Source organism: Alosa sapidissima, chromosome 20 (genome assembly GCF_018492685.1).
Source record: "Alosa sapidissima isolate fAloSap1 chromosome 20, fAloSap1.pri, whole genome shotgun sequence".
NCBI lineage: Eukaryota > Metazoa > Chordata > Actinopteri > Clupeiformes > Clupeidae > Alosa > Alosa sapidissima.
In genome coordinates, this window is record NC_055976.1 from 31,159,985 (window position 1) to 31,172,484 (window position 12,500).

Consider the following 12,500-nt stretch of genomic DNA (forward strand, 5'->3'; position numbering starts at 1 on the left):
ACTGCACCAGCTCTGAACTGCTCTGAACTGCACCAGCTCTGAACTGCACCAGCTCTGAACTGCTCTGAACTGCACCAGCTCTGAACTGCACCAGCTCTGAACTGCTCTGAACTGCACCAGCTCTGAACTGCACCAGCTCTGAACTGCTCTGAACTGCACCAGCTCTGAACTGCACCAGCTCTGAACTGCTCTGAACTGCACCAGCTCTGAACTGCACCAGCTCTGAACTGCTCTGAACTGCACCAGCTCTGAACTGCTCTGAACTGCACCAGCTCTGAACTGCACCAGCTCTGAACTGCTCTGAACTGCACCAGCTCTGAACTGCACCAGCTCTGAACTGCTCTGAACTGCACCAGCTCTGAACTGCACTGAACTGCACCAGCTCTGAACTGCACCAGCTCTGAACTGCACCAGCTCTGAACTGCTCTGAACTGCACCAGCTCTGAACTGCACCAGCTCTGAACTGCTCTGAACTGCACCAGCTCTGAACTGCACTGAACTGCACCAGCTCTGAACTGCACCAGCTCTGAACTGCACCAGCTCTGAACTGCACTGAACTGCACCAGCTCTGAACTGCTCTGAACTGCACCAGCTCTGAACTGCACCAGCTCTGAACTGCTCTGAACTGCACCAGCTCTGAACTGCTCTGAACTGCACCAGCTCTGAACTGCACCAGCTCTGAACTGCTCTGAACTGCTCTGAACTGCACCAGCTCTGAACTGCTCTGAACTGCTCTGAACTGCACCAGCTCTGAAGCAACATGCTGCCACAACACACACGCTCCCTCTGTCTGCCTCCCTCTCTCCCCCTCTCTCTCTCTCTCTCCCTCTTTCCCCCCTTCTCTCTCTCCTCTCTCCTTCTCCCTCTATCTCTCTCTCTCTATCTAATCTATCCATCTGTCTTTCTTTCCATGAAGTTCATAAGAATCTTTAAAAACATCTTTAACAGCCAGGGGGAACACACACATACACACAGTTTCTCTCTCACTCTCTCAAATTCAAAGTTGCTTTGCAGTAACCTACAATAACACAAGCAATAACACTTAAGGGGGGGGGGGGGGGTATATCAGTGTATGCGTGGGATGGGGGGGGGTCATTCAGATATCCGCACAAAGGGGTATCAGTGTGTGTGTGTGTGTGTGTGTGGGGAGGGGTATATAGGATATCGAATTAACACCAACATGATAGGATTATCATAGGACTCACACACACACACACTCACACTCACTCACACACACACTCACACACACACTCACACACACACACACACACAGACACGCATATACACACACACACACACACAGACACTCACACACACACTCACTCACACACACACACACACACACACACACACACACACACACACACACACACTCACACATACATACACACACACACGCACACACACGTACACTCACACAAAGCGCTTTCAGACATACGTGTAAGACCGGAGGTTCTGCGGATGTTAAACGGTGGGGCCGTATATCTGAACGACATAACCGGTCATATGGAAGTCCGAATTTAGCCAGTTGTTCTACTACTCCCCCCTAGTATTTCCTCCGGACATTATGTAAATGTGCTGTGTCTGAATGAAGCGTAGAACATGCGGTTAAAATCACACCTAGTGAGAGGGCGTGTTGGTGATGTTTCTTTCGTGCGTCCATGTGGTTAGATCTGACTTAAATGCCAGTGTCATGATGGAGTGGCATAGTGCTGTCCAGAAAATCTCCGACCTGGAAAGATGCAGACATCACGGAGCTACTGTCCATGAGGGCATACAACATTTTGATAGAACACATGAAGGGAACGGCAAGAGACACGTTGTAGCCTACAACTGCATGGCAAGGCCAAACAAAGACTGAATCATAAGCAGAAGGCGCTGAAAAGGCAGTAGCATACAACGACGTCGTTGACGATAATAACAGGAGTATTTAATAAATTGTTAGCCAACACGGTCGGTTTTCTGTTCATTGATAGCCTTCTCATGACCTCACTGCTGATATTTGTTGAGCATAAATATGCCTAGAGAAAATGAAAACGAAGAAAACCCAACTTTGTTCCAAGCTCCTTACGTAAATGCAATAGACACATGGGGAGAGGATGCTTTTGGAAAAAATAAACCATGAAAAAACGAACCACTTCACTATTATGTTAGTATTTTGTTTGTTGCTTAAAAACGTTGTAGCCTATATGATGGCCTTGAAGACTTGAGTTAGCCTACTGAATTGGCTGGTACCATAAAGTTTGTGCATGCTCTCTCTCTCCAACGCAAGCCAGATTTGGGGTTCAAAGTTTCAAGTATTAGCCTACGCACAATAGATTTTTCTTCTTTAGCCTACATAATGCATACACTTTGTAAACAAACAGCAGCTGTGACAGGCAGCAGCCGCATATATTCTGCGTTATATCTCGCATCTTGTGAACTGTACAAGCCCCCACCCCTCACTCGACAACCACACGGAGATTCTGTAGGTCTGTATAAGGTCAGTATAAGGTCCGCAGGTTAGCATCATATCTGAATCATCCGAAGGGTAGGACCTCCGTTTAACAAACCTCCGTATACAGGTATGATAAGGGATCAGATTCCAAAAATAATTCAGTGGAAATGCATGGATTCCAGTTTCTTCCAGTAGCAGTATATGACCCCGAGCCATTGTAGTCAGTAACCATTAGACTGTAAAATGAAGGAGAGAGAAGAAAATGTGCTGCCTAGATCATTGATTGGAACATTTAAAAACAGCCTGATGGTGTTGATAAAAATGTGCATATCACCTGAGTTCATCAACTCTATAATCGCACATTAATGCAAAGAAATAGTGTTGACATTGAGGAGAGTGTTAATTTATTTTCATTGTGTCCCCGAGGTTATATCTGTGGCCTGAAATGCAATGTATGTAGAAAAAAAACTTCTTCCCGAAGCACTTTTCAATTTATTTCCTCAGCATATTAGGTCATATCATAGATTATTATGGCCATTATTAAAACAATAATAAAAGAGTTTTTTGTACTTTAATGTCACTAATGCTGATTATTCAATGATTAATTTGAATTTAAATATTTAATAGCAAAAATTATATTTGCAAATAATTTAGATTAATTAATCACAGAGTATGTAATTAATTCGATTATTTTTAATCGATTGACAGCCCTAATATATATATATAGTATTTCTGATATGTTGCTGATTGGATCATAAACAGCCACAGCAATGAAGAGGAATGACTGATAATGACTGATTCTTGAAAAGTCATGTGTGTGTGTACTAGTTTGTGACTTTTCACACCATCAGCACCTGGAGCAAGAAGGGCTGTGCACAGGGATGTTGAACTTTAATGATTCTTCTTTATTTTGGTGTTACATGTTCTGAATGTAAAGCACTTTAAGCTGTGCAAATAAAGCTTATTGTTATTATTATTATTATTATTATTATTATTATTATTATTATTATTATTATTATAAAGCTGCATTCTGCATTCTGTATGAAAGGTGCAAATAAAGCTTATTATTATTATAAAGGACGGAGAGAGAGAGAGGTCACTACCACTGTGTGGTCTTTGGAAGTATAATTAAGTATATTTACTCTTTTGATCCCGTCAGGGAAATTTGGTCTCTGCATTTATCCCAATCCGTGAATTAGTGAAACACACTCAGCACACATTGAACACAAAGTGAGGTGAAGCACACACTAATCCCGGCGCAGTGAGCTGCCTGCTACAACAGCGGCGCTCGAGGAGCAGTGAGGGGTTAGGTGCCTTGCTCAAGGGCACTTCAGCCGCTTCCTACTGGTCGGGGTTCAAACCAGCAACCCTCAGGTTACAAGTCCGAAGCGCTAACCAGTGGGCCACGGCTGCATTTGGTTTCCGTGACCCGAACGCAAGAGGAGGGGGAAGACGAGAACATCCATTCGGCGAGGTCAGACTGAGTCTTCGGGTATTAAGCTCCAAGGATGGAGCTTAATACACACTTATACATACACACACAGACACACAGACACACGCGCACACACACAAACTCCCATTTACAGGTTCATTATGAGTGGCAAGAACATTCATCACAGTTCACCTAAAAATGGTGTTCTTAAACACACTTATTAGCCCGAATCATTAAAAGATCATCATAATTAACAAGTTGCCATAAACGTTTGTCATTCTGTTCTTCATTAATAGATGGAGCTTGTTTAAAAGAGAGAACACAAAATCCATCACATCTCCTGCTGGGCCTGTCTGCTCTGCTGGGGCCACCTGTGTAGCTCTCCCTCTCTCTCTGTCTCTCTCCCTCTCTGTCTCTCTCTTTCTCTCTCTCTCTTTTTCTCTTTCTCCCTCTCTCTCTATCTCCCTCTCTCTCTGTCTCTCTCTTTCTCTCTCTCTTTCTCTCTCTCCCTCTCTCTCTATCTCCCTCTGTCTCGCTCTGTCTCTCTCTCACACACACACACACAGACACCACACATACACACATGCACACACACACACACACACACACATCTAGTACTGACCTCATACACTACGCATCTCATGTTATTAGGCTACTGGGTTGAAGAGGGGCTATGGAGGGGCCAACTATGAAGAGGGTCTGGGGAAAGTGAAAGTGGGGGCACAGTGACCGCACAGTCCAGTCCAGGCTACAAGAGGGGGCAGTGACGGCACAGTCCAGGCTACAAGAGGGGGCAGTGACGGCACAGTCCAGGCTACAAGAGGGGGCAGTGATGGCACAGTCCAGGCTACAAGAGGGGGCAGTGATGGCACAGTCCAGGCTACAAGAGGGGGCAGTGGGGGCAGTGATGGCACAGTCCAGGCTACAAGAGGGGGCAGTGACGGCACAGTCCAGGCTACAAGAGGGGGCAGTGACGGCACAGTCCAGGCTACAAGAGGGTGCAGTGATGGCACAGTCCAGGCTACAAGAGGGTGCAGTGATGTACAAGAGGGGGCAGTGACGGCACAGTCCAGGCTACAAGAGGGGGCAGTGACGGCACAGTCCAGGCTACAAGAGGGGGCAGTGATGGCACAGTCCAGGCTACAAGAGGGTGCAGTGATGGCACAGTCCAGGCTACAAGAGGGTGCAGTGATGTACAAGAGGGGGCAGTGATGGCACAGTCCAGGCTACAAGAGGGGGCAGTGGGGGCAGTGATGGCACAGTCCAGGCTACAAGAGGGGGCGGTGATGGCACAGTCCAGGCTACAAGAGGGGGCAGTGGGGGCAGTGATGGCACAGTCCAGGCTACAAGAGGGGGCGGTGATGGCACAGTCCAGGCTACAAGAGGGGGCAGTGGGGGCAGTGATGGCACAGTCCAGGCTACAAGAGGGGGCGGTGATGGCACAGTCCAGGCTACAAGAGGGGGCGGTGATGGCACAGTCCAGGCTACAAGAGGGGGCAGTGGGGGCAGTGATGGCACAGTCCAGGCTACAAGAGGGGGCGGTGATGGCACAGTCCAGGCTACAAGAGGGGGCAGTGGGGGCAGTGATGGCACAGTCCAGGCTACAAGAGGGGGCGGTGATGGCACAGTCCAGGCTACAAGAGGGGGCGGTGATGGCACAGTCCAGGCTACAAGAGGGGGCAGTGACAGCACAGTCCAGGCTACAAGAGGGGGCAGTGACGGCACAGTCCAGGCTACAAGAGGGGGCAGCAAACCACTTACACAAATAATGAATCCCGCTGCTGTCTGGGACTTTTGCTTTATACACAAAATACAAGCCTTACAGTGAAAGACAGAGGTCTGATCCTATAACTATAACAAAAGAAATGGTTTGTCTGAAGAACTTGGTATTTGTTGAGGCCCGCAACAAGGGCTTGCGGTTTGTACGGTTATGTAAGCATTTGTTAGCACAGCCTGTTATTATTATTATTATTTTCTTCTCTATTATTGTGTTAAATGTTCCATATGTAAAGCACTTTGAACTGCATTCTGTGTATGAAAGGTGCTAATTATTTATTTGAAGTATTGAACAAGATGGTAGTTTCACATTCTCTGGCCTTTGAAGTAGCCTGCATATGCATCAGTTCTAGGCTCAATTTCATTTCCAGGGAAAGGTTGTGTATGTTTTAGCCTGTGTTACAGCAGGAATTAGTGCCTGGCATGTGGGGGCGTAGCATCACGATGGTTGCTTCCCATCATGATGACTGTAAACCAGTGTTTCTCAAAGTGTGGTCCGGGGACCACTGGTGGTCCGCAAGCTATCCCAAGTGGTCCGCGAGCAGACGTGGTAAAAAATAATATAGATGAGTTGTTTGCAATATTGAACCAACTTGTATGTAAATCCAAACAGTTCTGCAACACTGCCTATGTAAGCTATGCCAATTTAAATCATATGAATCCTCTGACATAATAAGCAAGGTGCAAAGACAATAAGCAAGGTGGTTCAGTGAATAGGCCTATTGTGTCTATTAGCTAGGTGGTCCGTAGGTTTTTTTTTACTGGTTAAGTGGTCCTTGGTCTGAAAAAGTTTGAGAAACACTGCTGTAAACCATCATCGTCCATCGGCCTAACACACACACACACACACACACACACACACACTCCAAAAAGGGATGCCCACAGGATTCCTGTTGATGGTAGAGAGAGCTGCACCACCACACAGTCTCCCACACAGCAGCTCATTTTAACTAACCTGCAGAACCATCAGAACAGAACCATCACTACAGAACCATCCGTACCATCAGAACAGAACCATCAGAACAGAACCATCAGTACAGAACCATCAGAACACAACCATCAGTACACAACCCTCAGAAGAAAACCATCAGTCCCATCAGTACAGAAGCATCAGAACAGAACCATCACAACACAACCCTCAGAACACAACCAGAACACAACCCTCAGAACAAAACCATCAGTACCATAAGTACAGAACCATCAGAACCCTTCCGTAACAGAACCCATTAGTAATAGAACCATCAGAACAGAACCATCAGAACAGAAATGTTCTCCTGATGGGAACAGACGTGAGAACCAGAGCTCACTGCCTTGTTTGTGGAGCAGTTGGTGTGTGTGTGTGTGTGCGTATGTGTGTGTGCACCGCCTCACTGCTTTGTTTGGGGACCAGTTGGTGTGTGTGTGTGTGTGTGTGTGTGTGCACTGCCTCACTGCCTTGTTTGTGGAGCAGTTGGTGTGTGTGTGTGTGTGTGTGTGTGCACTGCCGCACTGCCTTGTTTGTGGAGCAGTTGGTGTGTGTGTGTGTGTGTGTGTGTGCACTGCATCATTGCCTTGTTTGGGGAGCAGTCGGTGTGTGTGTGTGTGCATGTGTGTGTGTATGCACTGCCTCAATGCCTTGTTTGAGGAGCAGTTGGCTCGCTGGAGCATTCTTTTCTTATGAAAGAATTCTGTCTGCTTAATGCCCAGTCAGACCAGACCACACCACACCAGAGCAGACCAGGGAGTCTCCAACATTATAGCTAGGTGCCCTCTCCAACATTATAGCTGGGTACCCTCTCCAACATTATAGCTAGGGGCCCTTTGATAACGGCCAACATTATAGCTAGGTGCCCTCTCCAACATTGTAGTTAGGTGCCCTCTCCAACATTATAGCTAGATGCCCTCTGATAACGGCCAACATTATAGCTAGGTGCCCTCTCCAACATTATAGCTAGGGGCCCTCTGATAACGGCCAACATTATAGCTAGGTGCCCTCTCCAACATTATAGCTAGGGGCCCTCTGATAACGGCCAACATTATAGCTAGGTGCCCTCTCCAACATTGTAGCTAGGTGCCCTTTCCAACATTATAGCTAGGGGCCATCTGATAACGGGCAACATTATAGCTAGGGGCCCTCTCCAACATTGTAGCTAGGTGCCCTTTCCAACATTATAGCTAGGTGCCCTCTCCAACATTGTAGCTAGGTGCCCTTTCCAACATTATAGCTAGGTGCCCTCTCCAACATTGTAGCTAGGTGCCCTTTCCAACATTATAGCTAGGGGCCCTCTGATAACGGCCAACATTATAGCTAGGTGCCCTCTCCAACATTGTAGCTAGGGGCCCTCTGATAACGGCCAACATTATAGCTAGGTGCCCTCTCCAACATTGTAGCTAGGGGCCCTTTCCAACATTATAGCTAGGGGCCCTCTGATAACGGCCAACATTATAGCTAGGGGCCCTCTGATAACGGCCAACATTATAGCTAGGTGCCCTCCCCAACATTATAGCTAGGGGCCCTCTGATAACGGCCAACATTATAGCTAGGTGCCCTCCCCAACATTGTAGCTAGGTGCCCTCTCCAACATTATAGCTAGGGGCCCTCTGATAACGGGCAACATTATAGCTAGGGGCCCTCTGATAACGGGCAACATTATAGCTAGGGGCCCTCTGATAACGGGCAACATTATAGCTAGGGGCCCTCTGATAACGGGCAACATTATAGCTAGGGGCCCTCTGATAACGGCCAACATTATAGCTAGGGGCCCTCTGATAACGGCCAACATTATAGCTAGGTGCCCTCCCCAACATTATAGCTAGGGGCCCTCTGATAACGGCCAACATTATAGCTAGGTGCCCTCCCCAACATTGTAGCTAGGTGCCCTCTCCAACATTATAGCTAGGGGCCCTCTGATAACGGGCAACATTATAGCTAGGGGCCCTCTGATAACGGGCAACATTATAGCTAGGGGCCCTCTGATAACGGGCAACATTATAGCTAGGGGCCCTCTGATAACGGGCAACATTATAGCTAGGGGCCCTCTGATAACGGGCAACATTATAGCTAGGGGCCCTCTGATAACGGCCAACATTATAGCTAGGTGCCCTCCCCAACATTGTAGCTAGGTGCCCTCTCCAACATTATAGCTAGGGGCCCTCTGATAACGGCCAACATTATAGCTAGGTGCCCTCCCCAACATTATAGCTAGGGGCCCTCTGATAACGGCCAACATTATAGCTAGGTGCCCTCCCCAACATTGTAGCTAGGTGCCCTCTCCAACATTATAGCTAGGGGCCCTCTGATAACGGGCAACATTATAGCTAGGGGCCCTCTGATAACGGGCAACATTATAGCTAGGGGCCCTCTGATAACGGGCAACATTATAGCTAGGGGCCCTCTGATAACGGGCAACATTATAGCTAGGGGCCCTCTGATAACGGGCAACATTATAGCTAGGGGCCCTCTGATAACGGGCGGCCCGTGAGTTGTCCGTCAGACAGGCACTGTGAACGCTGCGTCAAAAGCGCAGCTAGCGCACCTGACACAGAAACAGCCAGGCAACTAACGTTCAAGCTAGCGCACCTGACACAGAAACGGCCAGGCAACTAACGTTCAAGCTAGGGCACCTGACACAGAAACAGCCAGGCAACTACCGTTCAAGCTAGGGCACCTGACACAGAAACGGCCAGGCAACTACCGTTCAAGCTAGGGCACCTGACACAGAAACAGCCAGGCAACTACCGTTCAAGCTAGCGCACCTGACACAGAAACAGTCAGGCAACTACCGTTCAAGCTAGGGCACCTGACACAGAAACAGCCAGGCAACTACCGTTCAAGCTAGCGCACCTGACACAGAAACAGTCAGGCAACTAACGTTCAAGCTAGGGCACCTGACACAGAAACAGCCAGGCAACTACCGTTCAAGCTAGGGCACCTGACACAGAAACGGCCAGGCAACTACCGTTCAAGCTAGGGCACCTGACACAGAAACGGCCAGGCAACTACCGTTCAAGCTAGGGCACCTGACACAGAAACAGCCAGGCAACTACCGTTCAAGCTAGGGCACCTGACACAGAAACGGCCAGGCAACTACCGTTCAAGCTAGCGCACCTGACACAGAAACGGTCAGGCAACTAGCGTTCAAGCTAGCACACCTGAGACAGAAACAGTCAGGCAACTAGCATTCAAGCTAGCACACCTGAGACAGAAACAGTCAGGCAACTAGCATTCAAGCTAGCGCACCTGACACAGAAACAGTCAGGCAACTAGCGTTTAAGCTAGCGCACCTGACACAGAAACAGTCAGGCAACTAGCGTTCAAGTTTCTCTAATGCATCAAGCCCGTTTCTCTAATGCATCAAGCCCGGATCTCATGCAGCTGGACTCACCGATTTGGAACATGGCCAATAATATAAAGATTCCTACTTTGCCTCTGAAGAATTGAGTTGGTGAGGCTTCAATAATTAGTTTCCCTTAAGCTAAGCATTTCCATGAAGCATATAGATGCTGCAACGTAGCCTATTCCATTCAGATAGCTAGGTGGCTGCCAGGCTCATAATGCACTTTTAAATTGCAAACAGAAATGTCAAGCTAGCAACAACTCACTACATGTTTCCATCCTAACAATGAAAGCTGCTTAATAATTAATATTGTGCTGTCAATGTGGCGTAAACAAACAAGGCTAGAGTTGGATCAGCCTTACGAGCAAGAGCTGGCAAAATGATGTTATGAGAACCGTTTAGACTCAGCACCCCTTAAAATGACAATGCACCAATTATCAATACTTCATCAAGTAATACACACTAATAGTGTAAATTATTGGCATTTTGTTTACTACTTTACTTGTTTCTGTTATATTTTTTTTTATCATTTGAATATTATATAAATGTTTTTTTTTTTTTTGGGGGGGGGGGTATTGTTATTGCATACTCCACAGTAAATGGGTAGTTGCAGCCATTAACACTCCTTAACATGTGCAGTCATTAACACTTATTAACACGTGCAGTCATTAACTCTTATTAACATGTGCACTCATTAACATGTGCAGTCATTAACACTTATTAACATGTGCAGTCATTAACACTCATTAACATGTGCAGTCATTAACACTTATTAACATGTGCAGCCATTAACACTCATTAACATGTGCAGTCATTAACTCTTATTAATATGTGCACTCATTAACACTTATTAACATGTGCAGTCATTAACACTTATTAATATGTGCCATGTGGACCTCTGTTGAGGTGTCGAGTGAGAACAGGTGGGGGCACCACTACTCTCTCTCTCACACACACACACACCACTCCCTACAGTCTGTCCCTTCACAGGCACATACACACACACATGCGCAGGCAAGCACACACAGGCATAAACTTGCGCGCACACACACCACACACACCGGCAGGCACACACACACATCCCCACCCCAGCACTCCTTACTGGGGATTTTACACGCAGCCCCGAGCCAATCAATTCAGCTTTCATTTCAGCCTCTCTTTGCACACAGAGAGAGTAACAGACACACACACACACATTCTCTCTCTCTCACGACACGTACATTCTCTCTCTTTCTCTCACACACACACACATTCTCTCTCTCTCTCACACACACACACACATTCTCTCTCTCTCTCTCTCACACACACACACACATTCTCTCTCTCTCTCTCTCACACACACACACACATTCTCTCTCTCTCTCACACACACACACACATTCTCTCTCTCTCTCACGACACATACATTCTCTCTCTTTCTCTCACACACACACACATTCTCTCTCTCTCTCACACACACACACACATTCTCTCTCTCTCTCACAGACACACACACATTCTCTCTCTCTCTCTCTCTCACACACACACACACACATTCTCTCTCTCTCTCTCTCTCTCACAGACACACACACACACACCTGGGAGAGGAGAGGCCCAGGCTCATATCAGCCTGTCTGATACTCTGCTGCAATTGGATTCTGTCTCATTCCATAACCATTCTACCCTGCTGCTTGCTGTCCTACAAGTGTTTGGCACTGTCTTTCTCTCTCTGTGTGTGTGGTGTGAGTGGGTGTGTGTGTGTGTGTGTGTGGGGGGGGGGGGGGTTGTGTGTGTGTGTGTGTGTGTGTGTTACTGCTAGTGTACATGTTTGAATGATGTGTGTATGTGAATGCATGTGTCTAGCCTCATTTCCTTCTCCTGAAGGGATGGCTAACCTGCTTTATCATTCCCCAATGTGTGTGTGTGTGTGAGGGAGAGAGAGGTGAATGTGTGTGTGTGTGTGGGAGAGAGAGAGAGCGAGAGAATGTGTGTGTGTGAGGGAGAGAGAGAAAATGTGTGTGTGTGTGTGTGTGTGTGTGTGACAGAGAGAGAGGGGGGGGGGGGGGTTGTGTCTGTTTCATGTGTTTGACAGGTGAGCGCACACCACAGACTCACCTCCCTCCGTTAAGTCTGAGCGTCCCTGCCGTTAAATCTGTGACGCGGGTCAGAGCGCTGCAGCGCGCGACAGTAAACACACTGCGCAAGACATGTGATGACCACTGTTGAAACCTAATACTGACAACTTTCACATGTGTGTTTGGGAGCACGGGCGGACCGCGCGCCGAGCGGAAGTAACGAGTCTGACTGATGTCGCTCTCCATGCGCCGAGGCTTCGCCGGACACGCCTCCTTCGGCTGAATTGGCTCGCAGGGGAGTCAGAACTGAGGTTTCTGCTCCGCTCTCGCGCGCGATTGGCCAGCGCGTGAACTCGCATATTCCCCCGCACGCTCCGGTCTGTGTGCGCCTGACAAGCTGACGCTTGCTTGTTCGCTCTCCACTAACATCGGGATCAACACTGGCCGTTCACGCGGCTGAATGTACACTGTGTCTCGCTTGTTTG

At 47.8% G+C, this 12,500-nt stretch overlaps 1 protein-coding gene across 1 annotated transcript in view; it reads left to right on the forward strand.

Moving 5' to 3' along the window:
• The first annotated feature begins 12,348 nt into the window (after positions 1 to 12,348).
• Positions 12,349 to 12,500, forward strand: part of galnt18b (UDP-N-acetyl-alpha-D-galactosamine:polypeptide N-acetylgalactosaminyltransferase 18b) — a 98,130-nt gene continuing 97,978 nt past the window's right edge. The window contains exon 1 of the mRNA XM_042073845.1: positions 12,349 to 12,500. This exon is cut by the window's right edge and continues 435 nt beyond it. The gene's annotated coding sequence lies outside the window, so the exon portion shown is untranslated.